The sequence below is a fragment of the Mastomys coucha genome, unplaced genomic scaffold, assembly GCF_008632895.1.
Source record: "Mastomys coucha isolate ucsf_1 unplaced genomic scaffold, UCSF_Mcou_1 pScaffold12, whole genome shotgun sequence".
Classification (NCBI taxonomy): domain Eukaryota; kingdom Metazoa; phylum Chordata; class Mammalia; order Rodentia; family Muridae; genus Mastomys; species Mastomys coucha.
The window spans coordinates 41,047,505-41,062,205 of NW_022196894.1; the positions used below are offsets into that span (position 1 = coordinate 41,047,505).

At 37.7% G+C, this 14,701-nt stretch overlaps 1 protein-coding gene across 20 annotated transcripts in view; it reads left to right on the plus strand.

The window, feature by feature from the left end:
- Zbtb20 (zinc finger and BTB domain containing 20) overlaps positions 1–14,701 on the plus strand; it is a 737,287-nt gene that overhangs the window by 395,960 nt on the left and 326,626 nt on the right. For all 20 annotated transcript variants that reach the window (XM_031363901.1, XM_031363896.1, XM_031363926.1 and 17 more), the window contains one exon: positions 3,666–3,713. The gene's annotated coding sequence lies outside the window, so the exon portion shown is untranslated. The remainder of the gene's footprint in view (positions 1–3,665; positions 3,714–14,701) is intronic.

The window sequence follows — 14,701 nt, forward strand, 5'->3', positions numbered from 1 at the left end:
AAAACAGGACTTTGTGACTGTCAGTGATGTAATGGATTTTCCAGGTAATATGAAACTAACGTATTCTGAGACTAGTTCACTTGTTTAATGGAAAATCAAAAGATTCTAAGAATAAAATTAATTATAAAGCAGGAGATAAGAGATGACTGTGTGCACACGTGTTTCTACTTGTAATATATTTTGGTATAGTATTTATGTGAAAACAACCTGGTATAATATTTATGTAAGAACAATTCAGTAAGATGTTTCTCTTCCTTTTCACTTCAGTTACTATGAGTCTCGAACCTTCTTTTTCTCATTACAAAGCACTGTCAAACCCAAACTCAGTAACAGCAAATATCTTGATGCCACAACAGAACAGAGGCTTAATTCCAAGGCCCTGTAGAGGTCCTTCTCTGAATGACAGCTCTGTGTATGAATCTAGAGCTTGTGGAATTCTTGTCTCATGCCCCTCACCCCCACCCCATGCCATGTTGCTCTGTGAAGCACCTGCATTCACTGCATCAAGGAATCTTCCTTCCCCCTCTTCCCTCTACCTTCCCTATCTCTTCTTTCCTCATCTGTAATCTCTCCTTTCTTCTCTCTCCTCCTCTCTGGTCTCTCTCCTTTCTCTTTGTAGCTCTGCACCTCTTTCCCATGCCTCTCTCCTTCACATTGAAGGATGCTACCCAAACTAGATGGAAACACAGTGTGGTATTTGTGTGTGTTCTATCAGTCTTTCTTCCATCTTAAAATATTTTGTTTCACTTACTCCAAGGAGTTCTCTGGGAAGCAGGCCTCTCTGTCTGATAAAGAGGAGGCTGGAGAGAAGGGTGTTTGTTTTGTTCTCTCATTTTACTGTCTGGCCATCAATGCACATGAAGTGGATATAAAATGATACAGGGGACAACACTGAACATTGCAGCGAGCTGGTAAGCCAGCTGGGAGGCAGTGGTAGTTCTGTCTGCTTAACCAAATGAAGGGGTGGTGAGTGGTGCATGAGAAAGAAAAGAAATGGTCTCTGCTGCACAAATACAACCTGTTGAAGAATTGGGCTGCTTACATTTTGCATCAGTATCTTACTTTCAGTTCATGCGTTATTTATGGGTGCTAAAACCTTAAGATATCAACCAATTTAATTTACTAAATGTCTGAAGTATGTTTCTTTAATAGTGTGTGTATGTGTGTGTTTAATTCAAACTATATCGTATTTTAAACATTTTCTTACAGGTGAGTTACTGCAGTTTAAAATTCCTTTGTATGGAAAACTCAAGCACAAAAAGATAAAAATCAAAGCAAGTATATTTTTGCCTGGATTTTCAGGTTTCATTGCTCAAGCACAGGTCTCTTTATTGTAACAAAGCAGTGATCATGATTATTGGCATTTTGTATATCTGCATTTTCGATTACATAGTATTTGTTGTTTTAAAATGAATCATAACTAACTAGTAAGTATTTTAAATAAAAATACACATACACACACACATTTCTTTCCAACTCTTCTGTACAGAATCTGTAACTCAGAGAATTGCTTATGGAAAACTATTGACATGAAAATTGGACAGAACATTCTAGTGTTTAGCCAGGAAATTATATTCATACATATTTTTCCACATATCCCTCTAAGTCTATTATGGCTGATCTTGAATTCCAGTATGCAACAATGCATATTGGTACCATATTATCAAAAATATCCACCCTTATTTCTGTTTGTTGTTGTTGGCAGTAGTGACAGTAATGTTGCAAGAACCTTAGCCAGAGACTTAGCTGTCCAACAGGAATTACTTCAGTTATCCCTGGCACACAGAGCAGCTTTATAACTATTTTCTGTGTTTTGGTAAAACATAAAGTAGATTCCTTATAATGTAATTTTTATATAATTGGTTACTAACCTGTAACCAAGTTATTCTTCTGTATGAGCAGTGTCCTACACATACACAGGAACTTATTCTGAATGCCCTAATTTTCAAATGATTTTTTTAAAACTGAAAAACTAAATTCTCTCTTAAAGAGAATCAATATTTCTAGGGTATCAAAACCAGTTGTAGACCTGTGGTCATGGAAGACGCAGAAGGAAAAGTCTAACGTCTTTCTGCCTCCTTCTGCCAGATACCTGCACTTTCTATCTTGGTGGGTTTTCACACTCGGAACCACAGCTAGGCAGGATTGTGTTCTAAAGTTTACTTTATGGCCGGCAGGTTTGCTCAGCCCTTCTTGTGAGCTGTAACCACAGCACTTGGGAACATATGGGCTCTATATACTGTTTCGTTTATAATGGTGGATTCAAATAGAAGCAATGCTGGCAAATCTAAACTTTCTCTAGTTGTGCCATGCAAAGCAGAAGAGTTTTAATTTTTTCTGTTATTTCTTAAATCCTGCAAACCCTTTCAATTCCATTTCTCTTCTCATTCCTCAATACATTCTAGTTTTTGAACAAGATCCTTAGTCACTGACTGAATCACTTACCTAGTTGTGTCTTGTGTGAAGTAGCAGCTTTGTATATATTTGTTTTGGTATGTTGGGGAGACTCACTGACTGTCCCAGAACACTACTCAGGAAAGTGTGTACCTTGCAAGGAAAGGGATAACATAAACTGGAAATGGAACATCTCAGATCTAGCAATAGAGACATCATCCTTTTAATAAGGAAGAGCTTATTGTCTACTCTTACTCTTTTCTTATATCCTCTGGATAATTAATTTTGTTTTCATTCATATAGAACCTTTCCTACAAAGTGACTCTGTCGTGAACAGTTTGATTATTTGTGGCATGGAAAACTTCAGGTCTTTCTGAATCATTTTTGGAGTAGTTTGGTCATGTTTGATCTTCTATAGGTTGTCATTATGGTGCTGGTATTGAAGGCTGGGTGACTATCAGGAAAACCACTTATAGCTTCTGTATTCGTAAGGCAAGTGATAAGAAACACCATGTAGAAATATTAATAGGTGTGTACTATTGGGCTAGCAGTTTCTAAAATGTAGATTATATAACAGTTGTAGACTCGTTTGTTCCACAGTTGAAAATTTTTTAATGTTAATTTTTATTTCAATCTATTATTTTGTAACATATCATAAAAGTTTTAAAGGTGTCAGTTCACATTTGTTCTTCTCTTACCTAGCTTGGAATATAAAACCATGCATTAATTTATAATCAAGAAGGATAGTACAGCCAGTACTCTGATGAAGTGTCCTGAAAGCAGGTGTACATGGTCCATCGCTTGTTTTCCCATTGTTGCCGCAAGACTTAACATCCAGAACATGAGTAACAAACAGCCCAAAGCTAGGAAAGCCCACTTGGCTTTTATTTATATTGTTTAATGAAAAGCACCATAAAATTCATACAGAATTGCAAATCCTTGTGGTGACCAAAAGTTTGATTATTTTTAAGCAAATCACAATAATTAACTGAGAAACTGAACTTTCTCAGCACAGAGTGTATTGTATAAAGGGTTAGCAGGTCATTGATTACTGGCTGTATCTGCTTAGTGATCATCAAGTTAAATATTGAGGCACTCACCAAGTCACCTGTCAGTAGGGTTTCATTGTGCTTTTATTCCCAAAGGAACTGTCTTTTCTACGATCAAGCCAGGGTCCCAGGGAAGGGACAAGTGTATTCTTTTCTGTGCTCAGCATGTTGTCATATATTAGGTAAAATACATAACACTTATGGTATCCTTTTCCATTTCAGACTGTTTTATCATCAGCAATTGAATATTTCACACAACCTTGCTGGCTGGTAAGTAAGATTTCATTGTCTCTCAATTGCAGGCCAAAATATTGAAGCTCAAAGAAATAAAATGTATTTGTACCAAGTTTAGCAACTCCAGACAAACAAGAAATCTAGGGGCTGTAGTGAATTTATCACCACAAGATTAAATTTGAACAGAATGTATTTTGATACTGATAAAATATAGGAGAAGAAGAACCAATATCACAGTATTGGTAAGCCTTTTGAATGACTTTAGTAGACATGCACGGTATTAAAGTATTAAAGGACTTGTTTGAACGTCTTTCCGGAGATAAATTGTTCTAAAGAACTTCTGAAGAGACAGAAACAGCCATGTTGAAAATAGCTACTGGTGTTTTCTGTTGGGGAGAATGCAGTCATTTTGACATTAGGAAAACACACAGAAAGGCTTTCAAACATATTTTATGTCTCTTTGAACTTCTGGTTTATATTATATAATATTTTGTAAGTCTGAAATATATTTGCTTCTTTTGAATCTTAAAAACAGACATAGCCACCCTTGTATATATCCACAAGAAGAAAAGGGACCAGCCTGTTGAGATACGAATAAATGTGTCTGTAACTGGAAATTAAAGCACCAAGATAATGTAAATATAGGGTTAGAGTTGGGCTCCTTGGCTTCTGATGAGACTATGAGAAGTTTCTCGAAGGGTAGCATTGTGTCCTTGAACAGTCTTGGTAGTTGATATCTGAAGGAGAGCAAGGAAGGATGGGAAGGTACAATAGTGGACCATCATCATGTGGGAGACAGCTTGGAAGAGCTGAGTGTGCTAGAGGCTGGCCTGCTGTAAATTGTAATAACAAATGTACTCCAGGGGGAGGAGGCAGGGAGGGGGAGGAGCACCTCGCTTGCCTTCTGGCTCTCTTTTGCCTGGAACTCTAGGCCTGTTTAGTCATAAACAGCCTAGTCATCCAAACCTTGAAGTTACACTCTTGACTTCACTTCATATGAATGTGCACTAAATGAAGAAAGTCATCTCTTAGGATGAGAAAGAGCTTTCTGTGAGGAATTTCCATGCTCACAGCACATAACCCATAGTTGTCACTGTTATTGCTTCTAATTCTGTTACCAGTCTATCTCTGTTCCTGAGCTTATCCAGCTTGCCACTGAAGGCCACAGCTTTAGTACTGTTACTCTTTCTCCCACACACACACACCCTACTCCCTGCTTTACTTGTTTTGCTACCCAGAATAAACTTGCTATCAGTGTGAGCCTAGCAGCCCAAGGAACAGGCCTGCTTGCTAACTTTAATTTGTTCTCCCTTACCATTCCTTACAAAATGGTATCAGCACAGAAAAGCCAGAATTCCACACTCTGGCTGACTTGCAAAAGAAGCAGATTCCTTCCAAGTGTTTTCTGTTTCTGTGATCAGATAAAATACGTATTGATGGGCTTTGCCTTTGGGTGTACTTCACTTTCAGGCATGAAGATACCAGGCAGTGTAAAGTACCAGGCAGTGCTGAGTGTTTGTGGTTTCTCTGTCTTAGTAAACGGAATCTTCTAGGGGAGGGGAGCACATCTTGTCTACTAATGAATGAATATTTATTTCATTTTAAAATGATACTTTAAATGGAAAAATATAGGAGTAAAATGAATAAAAATTAAAATAATTATTTCTGTAATTTAAATCAAACCATTAATACCTATTTGATATATTTTCTAACTCTTATTTTCTTCTGAGGACATAGTTTTCGAATATGCTATACTCAGAATTCCTCCATGATTTTTGTTCCTTCTTTTAAAATTTAACTTACGAATTTTGCATTTAGTTACAAAGTCTTTATAGACATTCTAAATAAATATTTGATTACTATTCCTGTAGTCAAAATGCCCACAAAAGCACTATACTTTTATTCATTTCCATAATCCCTTGCATATGAACAATAAATGAATCAGTCAGTAAATTATGGATAAATGATTGAAAGTTCAAATGGAGTACATATTTTTAAGATTATTTTTGAAAATTTTCAAATCCATGAATATAGGCATATTACTGTAATAAACTCCTGTGTATTCATCATCTAGCTTAGTCACTGCTTAACTCATAGCCTATCAGTTTCCCACTGTATTGCCTTGTTATTTTGAAGCAAACCTCAGATATCTTGACAGTTAATTAATTAGCTAATATTTCTGGTTCATTAGGATGGTTTTACATGTTGATGTTTTAAAAAGTTTGAGAAAAATAATTCTCATCATTATATGGAACACTGTTTCTCCTCTGAGCATCTTGGCCTCATGTCTTCTCATATGAAGCAACTGATTGGGAAAGTCTCAGCAGCTGGGACCGTAGCATCCTCATGTACATGCACAAGCTAAAGGACAATGTGCTTGAAGAAGAGACCAGCCTAACAGTTAGATAGGCATCTGAGGCACATGCTTTCCTTTGGGATATTTTTACCTAACTCAGTTTTAGGATGATAACTTGCATGGCAGACTTATGCAATGTTAATTATCTTTATCATTGAACTTATCATTGAACTTTATCATTGAACTTTATCATTGAACATCTACAAACCACTTTTCGATAGATAGACTACAAGTTTCACAAAAGAGCTGTATACTTTCAGAATGATCTGTTGGATTGGGCTTTGTGTACAGTACCTGTTTGCAAGTTTTCCTTTCTTACTGTCTTTGAATTTTAAGCCAGAGACTGTTCAATGGTGATGTGTCATCCAACAGGTGTTTTGCACTCATCACATATTCAGGATGTGAGCAAGTACATACTGCATCCATAGAAACTGAATTTATGTGTTACTCTGGCCTGTTTAATCTTTGGCACAGTTTCCATTGGCCTCGAAAGTGAGTAACTAGAATATTGATGTGCCTAACCCTTCAAGAAGAAATAAAAAAATTTCTGTACCACACTAAATCTCTAGAAAAATATGATGGCTTACAGGATGGACACATAGAAAATATTTTTAGCTAAAGCTGGTAGGAAAAGCACACGGGAAAAAAGAAAGTAATAACACAAGCAATAAACTATCCAATCAAACAGAGCATCTGTGAAACTGCTCCTCTGCATGTGTAAACAATACAAAATCTTTTCCTGGTTCCATCTCTTCTCTTTCCATCTGTCTTCGGAACATTTATTTTCCTCTACTATGACTTGGCATCACCACCATTAAAATAACAGCTAAAGAGCCAAAATGTGCCCTGGTGCCATGGAATTCAGGCAGGTATGACAAGGCAGGAACAAACAATTGTACTATTTTAAAGCTGCAAAGTATCCATATATTATAGCAACTCATTTTTTTCCCATTGTTATTTTAAGACAGATACTAACAACACATCATGGTCATTTATTTACATCTTTCCCTTACATGTGATGGTGTACTATGTTCCTGTCATAAACATGAACTATAAAGTACATTTCTTTGAAAGAGAAACCATGATTCTTTCTGGTTTGTGTATTACACCATGTACTCAAGTTATCCACCAAAACTTCATCATGATCACAGCTATAAAAATAATTATCAATAATAGTGATAATCTTTTCTTCTAGAAAGAGTATCTGAAGTCATCTCAGAAGTAACTTAGATTCCCAACAGATCAGTAGGCTCATCATTTGAGCCTGATAAAAATTCTGTTCCAAAAACACCTTGAAAAATAGCTAGTGGTCACTATTGTATTTGTGACCTTATATGTTAAACTGCTAAGAATAAAGTAACAATCCACTTTCTACCTCTTTCTCAGAACTAAGCTCATGATTATAGTTAAATGATTAAATGATTCTCCTTATTTTAATGCAGGGAATCCTTTCTAAGTACCCTGTATCATGACAGGATTTTCAAGCCTAAAGATGCTTATAATCATAGTGAAAGGAGGTAGAAGGGTTTATTTAGATTGCCAAGTCTTTCTATTCCATGAAACTGGCATATTTTCTCGGAAGTTTTTATTGAACATGTATTATGCAATTGTGGGCAATTAGCATGAGGGTAAAAATTATGTTATTCCCTCACTAAGATAACTCCTGTGATTCTATGTCCTGTGGGAGGAAAGGAGTGAAATCCATGCTAAGGCAGATATTCAAGGAGATAGTTATGTCGTCATCTCAGTCCTTTCATGCTGGGATGCTGAGGAGGAATCCCCATTCTTCCCGTTGACTAGACTTCAGTTTGAATAGGAGATGGTTTTGGAATTGGGCATCCATCTGGAGATTGCTCCAGAGGGTCCCTCTAGACTCCCATGAGAACTCTTTCTATGAGTTCTGACCTCCACTGTTAGAAATATTTCTGATTTTTGGTGATGTGTACCACCATCTTGTTTTCTGAGTATTTGGTAGCCACTCTGAATTCATCTAATGTATTTGTGGCATGGAAATCTTGTAACCTTTCAATCCTAAGTGTAAGGACTCTTGTAATTAATTATTTAAAGACATTTTAGCCCTTAACTATTTTTCTTTCTTTGTCCACAAACAAGTTGATTGGTTAATCATGTCCTTTGTTTGTTTTTGTTGTTGTTGTAGACACTGCACATAAAGCAAGAATGAGGGAAGGCTGTTTATAAGAGATAATTACAGTGGCAGCATTGTACTTTCTCTGGATGTTCTCATTCTCTCCTGTTTGATTGCATCAAGACCTATACTCTAGAAAGTGCATTTTGGTTTTGCTAGGAAAATGATAGAGAGAAATAATTCCATATTCATTATGTATTGTCAAATACAGCATGTTCATTGTGTAACAGTTACAAATATCACAGTTCTCTCAAACCCTCTTCTACTAACATGACTTGAGTATCTGGTCAGTCCTCACACATAGTGCCCAGAAGCAAGGACAAAACACCAGATGATTTTCAGGCCCTTGAGGAACAGTTTTTAATCAGAATATGATAGGTCTATGGTCTGTTAAATTTATTTTTGAGATGGCTTATCCTGCCCTCCCTAGAATAAAAATTCACAATTTCCTCAAAATTAAATCAAAACTCAAAGGCCAAAGGGATCTCTAAGATTGTCTACAAGTCATCCTTTTGATAAATTTGTATTGATTTGTTTGTATTTCAATGAAGGTTTTGTTAGAGAAATGTGAATCATTTTCTTTTGTTCCAGTTCATCTTATATATTAAATACTATTTTATTCATTTCAGTGTATAAATAAAAAAAATGCAACCCACCTCCAGATGGATTGCTACGTATGGCCCTGTGCATCTAGGTTTAGTGCCTTGCAGGAACTCAGGTTGTCAACAGGTGATCTTGCCTTTGTCTTTTCTCTGAGTTCTGCCTGTGGCGCCTGTCACTAGCAGTCAAATAAGGACAGTTTTACCATTCTCTCATGCTGCTCTAGGTTTATTTTTTTATTTTTTTTTATTTTACTGCCAGTACATGAATTTGTTATTCTTTATAATTCCCTTTGAAGTTGGAAATCCAAGGGGAATCTAAAACCGGCCAGATGTTTCTACTGCTGGAGAGGGAAGAGAGTCAGGATTAAGTTTAACAAAAACTTGGTCTCTAGGAAAAAAAATTCATTTCAGCTGAAAATCATCTTTAAATGCATTAATTTGCTATATATCTGTTGGTTAATTTACATTTACTAGCCCTTTGTAGGCAATATCACCTATCAATTTACTCAGAGTAAAATTCATAAATTTTGTGAGCAAACAGATTCCTGCGGTTTGCTCAGAGCCATTTCTTTTATGGAGTTTCAGTTCTATTAGTCAGGGTTCTCCTGCTCATGCCGTACTGTTAGGCCTTTCTGTTGCTGTTGCTGATTTCCCCTAAGGATCACCATTATGTCACATCAGATTGGGTGGGTCACTTCTGCAGACTTTCAGAGGAGCTTAGGCCAGGGAAGCCTGACATTAGGGAGGGAAGGAAAGAAAACTCGCCCAAATGGCTAGCCTTTCTAGGGAACATCATCCTCTTTAAAGCTATGATAATCAAAACAAGAGTAGGTGATGAGACCTTTGGCTAAAAATGCCAGAAGTTTTGTGGTCTTTTAAGGAACCAGTTGATTTCACAGGCAGTGTGAATAAACAGAATAGAAAATGAAAAAAGTGATAGTCTCTGGACATAGTGATGTACAAAGAAAGTAGGGTCGTTGTGAGGCAGCATTTTGGGGTCCTCACTACAGGTACTCAAAACTACCAGCACTCATCCATTGCAAGGGAGGGAACTACTAAGTAGCAAAATCACACACGAATATGAAAATCTAATCCAAGTTTCTCAAGGGTTTGTTTCGTATTTCACAAGGCTGGATAGAGGGGCTGGGTGGTATTAGCTGGGCGACAGCAAAGAATTCCTCACACTATCCTCTTATGTGCTCTCTCAATTCCCAAGGCTGCCCAGGGTTTCCAGGATGATAGAGAATCAGAGCAACTGCTCAGCATCCTTACCCTGCTACATGGGTTAAGCATTTGGAACTGTTTTCTCTATCTCACAGGGGATGGATGATAACTCGGCCTTCATTTCCATTTACTCCATTGCAGCTTAGTCTTAAGCAGGAAACACTAGTCCTCAGTAATTATATTAAGTTTCTTAAGCCACAAAATTAGTTGGCTATACCTTTGTATGCATTCTTCTTCAGTCTGTAGAAAGATAGGAGAGGGGGAAAGATAGAGAGAAATCACTTAGCAGCTGATTCTCTTATTTTAAGCAGCATCCACATTTTAAAATATAAAAAATTCAGGTCCTGGAACATGGGGTAATTTGAATGTTCTCGTAAGAATTTGGAGAACGATCTCTCCCCCCCTCTCTGCTTTTATTTTTCTTACTCATTTGTTCTGTATTCAAGGACCTGGATTTTTAATATAGTTCTTCAAAAGTGGGTTGAAATACAGAGTTTTTAACCTAAACAGTTTCTCTTCTTCCTCCTTTTTACTAATGTATTTATTATCGCTATTACTATTCTTCTTGGTCAAAGCAGATGGTATGAAAAGCATTTCTGTCGGTCTCACTGCTGACAGAGCTTAACCTAATAATCCAAGACTTAGAACTTAGGCCTCAATAAAGGAAACACTGTTTGAGGTATTTTTCCATTCAAACCAGCATCAAAAGTTTTTAATTAACACCATCAGAAATTAATGGGCTGAATGCAAGGCAAGGTTTCTACATACCCCACTACTGGGAACAACAGCAAGTGGGATCCATTGTGTGTGTTTGTATTTTTATTTACTTGCTGAAGCAGAGTCCCAGCTGCACACTGGCTGCAAGCCTCAGAGAGTGAAACCTGCAGAGGCTGCTTCCCAGAGCAGTTTCATTTTGCTTGCTGATTATTGTCCTGAGTTCTTTGTGATTGTAATTGGTTAGAAAGTTTGAAATTAGCAAGTCCTTGTCAGCCATGAAAGCTTTGAAATCACAAGGCTTGATACAGCTATCAAGCCTGCTGAAGCCTAATGGCTTTCTGGGGAAGAGCCTCCAGAGTGGTTAGCATTCTCAGCCCCACAGGCTGGACCCCAGTCACCATTCACCACCCTCTGGAGGGCCTTGTCTCAGATCAGGGCTTTGTCTGGGGCCTTTTCTTTTCCATTGGTGAAGCCTGTTTCAGGATGAACAGATTTTAGAATAATGGGGGTAGGAGGCCTTAGGAAATGCGAGCAAATGGGTAGAATGAAGTAGGTAAAGGAACAAGAAGAAAGGGGAAAAAAGAAAGAAAATGCACAAGAGAAAAGACAGGATATAAGATGAAAAGAGCTTTAGAAATAGTAACATTTCGTTTCTTTGCAACTGAGTTTAATGTCTCAGGGTGGAAAATGTTGGTGGGTGGGTTCTATTTTGAAACTTTTTTTTGAAGAGTTGCCCACCCATTGTCAAGGAAAAGCCACATGTGTCTGTGTAAGGACTGTAACCTGTAACCGCACAGCATGCCCTGCTGTAGTTTTGGAGATTAAGGACACAATCCAAACACAGGAGTGATTGGTTTATCAACTATTCTAAAAACACAAAGTATTTATTATTAAACCTAACGTGAGCCTCCAAACCAGTATGTTCCAGAAAAGTCCTCTGCTGCCTGGTTAGTTGTGTAATAAACTGAATTCCCACCTTATAAAAGCTGCTTGGGCAGAGTTATCTGAACCAGAGATCATCAGCGTTGATAAATCTGTTCTAGAAGCTTACAGACCTCAATAACTTTCTATAAAGCACTCATTTATATCTAAAACCTTCCAGCTTAATACATTTAGATATAACTCTTAAACTTTCAGTTGTCTTTCACATTAATAAAATCTTACAAAAATATTAACTAAAAAGCATATTGCCATGAATTAAAAATGTCAGGAAATTTTTCAATACATCTTGGCAAGAAGATATAAAATACCACCATTTTTTTTTCAGATTTTCCAAAATTTGTCCTAACATTTTCTTACAAGCACAGGACCAGTACATATCATTCTATAGAATAATAATGAAGGAATGACTCTTCCTTCAAAAAATTAGAACTGTGTTTCTAAGATGATTATTTTAGGGTTTACACCAAGATTTGACATCTTGAAGAAGTTAGACAACCTGTGTGGAGTAGAGTTGAGTGTAGATGACTGCCTGACTTTCCCAAGCCATTTTTATGAGTGCCAGATCACAATGTTATATGCCTACATTATTTCCCTTGAGAATTTCATACAGTGTATTTTGATATTTATCTCCCTCTCCTGACTTCACCCAGATCCTTCCCCACCTTTCTCCCCACCCAACTTCATAGTCTTTCCCCCTTGCCTTTCCTCTTCCCCTCCCCTACTCCTCTCCCTTCTATGAGTCTAGTTTATGCTGGCCAATTATTCTTGGGCATGGGACCTTCCCTGGAATGTAGTTGATGTACTAGGTATCACTCCACTGAAGAAAACAGGCTTTTCTTTTCCCAGGAGCAATCAGGCACCACTGGCAGCCACAGCTAGGTGTATGTTGAGGGGGACTTCCTGCCCACCTCCTCTCCTCTATGGTAACTTTTTGTCTGCTTTTACCTTGTGCTGCTCCTGTGCATGCGCTCACAGTTTGTGAGTTTATGCATTTGCCCAGTTGTGTCTGAAAAGAACGCTGTTTTACTTGAAGTCATTTTTCAACTCTGGGTCCTACAAACTTTCCACCCCTTCTGCCACTTAGATCCCTGAAGTTTGAAGGGAATGCTTTGATATAGATTTCCCATTTAGGGCTGAGCATTCTGAAGTCTCTTATTATCCATGTTAATTCCCATCTGCTGCAAGAAAAAGATTCTTTGAAGAGGAGTAGGGGATGCACTAATCCATGGGTAAGTGATTAGTACTCATTTTTATTGTTATCATATTTAGCAAAACAGTAAGTGCTTGTTTACTTTGAGGGCTACAGGTTCTTGACATTACTGACAGTGCTGGGTATGGGTTTCATCTCATTGAGTGGGCCTTAAATGTAACATAAGTGATTGGTGACAACCAATAACATTTGTCCCACTATCACACCAATGTCTCAGCCTATTTTATAAGCTAGTATGTCATCTTTGTCTGCTATTAATGCCTTGGTTTACTTCCAACTTGAGCAGTCCCTGAAGCAATTATCTTTAAGCCTAGGCTCCTAGCCGAAGTGTACACTAGATACTCTTCCTCTGTATCTTAGTACCTTTTTTCTTATTGCTATGACAAAATACAGTGAGCAAAGACATTTATAAAGGAAGTATTTAATTTGTCTTTGTTGTGAAAGGATTAGAGTTTAAGATGGCACAGCAAAGGAACCATGAAATAGAGCACAGAGAATGGCATGAGCCTTTGAGAACAGCAAAGCCCACCCCTAGGGACATACCTACTCTAACAAGACCACACCTCTTAACCTTCCCAAACAGCAATTGGGGACCAAGTATTCAAATATAAGATCCTATGGAGGCTATTCTCATTCAAACCACTACGTCCAAGATATTTTGCAATGCTAGAAGAGATTTGTGAGTCCATTCTAGACTTATTGAGGATGAGACAACGATGATGTAAAAAAACATGGACTAGAACTTAATACTTATTTTTTTGATGTGGACTCACTGGAGGCACTGTACAAGTCTTGAAGTTTCTGGAGTAACTTATCCCATTCAGACCCTAGTGGCCTTGCTATCCTACCTTTACTGTAACTTCCTCCCCCTCTTCTCTGATCCAGCCTCAGTCACTCACTTACTACTGCCTTCTGAAACTACCATGCAGATTACTACATACACAACAGCCCTTGATCCAGCCCTTGATCTGGCAGAGACCCAGAGATGTGTACTCAAGTTTGTTGGTTTGTTTGTAACCATTGATTCACAATTCCTTCTTTTTTCCTTTGTACTACACCCAGTGACTTATTGCCAGTTCATGGTCTGATTCACAAAGCTGGCTTAAACCCTTATGCTCACCTCTGTGTATTATGGCATTATAAATTTCTGAAGGATATCTATATAAAACATGAGGCTGGCTGGGCAGTGGTGACGTACACCTTTAATCCTAGCACTTGGGAGGCAGAGGCAGGCGGATTTCTGAGTTCGAGACCAGCCTGGTCTACAGAGTGAATTCCAGGACAGCCAGGGCTATACCGACAAAACCTGTCTCGAAAAACAAACAAACAAACAAAAAAACAAAACAAAAAAATGAGGCTGTTATTATACAAAAGCTATACTTACATGCTTGTTTTCTTATATATCCTAGTAAATGAAAGAATGTATATTTTAGTTTATAGCCTAGAAAGTGGAATTAACTCCGAGTAAACTAATGGACATGTATGGAAACCTAAATATTTTTTCCATGTGTCAGGATGAAGATGGTTGTCAATCCAGTCAATTACTAGTAATCACAATAGTTTCTGTCAGTATTTGATGTATCAAGTCAGTACAGAGGGTTTCTGAGCATTGCTGAAATTTCTTGAAGCCAAGAGAATGAGAGATGGCAAAGTCTTGGTATCTTCAAACAGAAATCTAAGATTGACCCCCTCTGATTCACCACAGGGCAGAATCTGCTTTTCAGGAGGCCCTAAAGGGGCCTGGCTTGCAAATAGCAATAAGGTAGAAAGAGTATCATGGAGTGGTGATGAACATAAGTATTTGGTACTACATGCATCTTTCCAGGC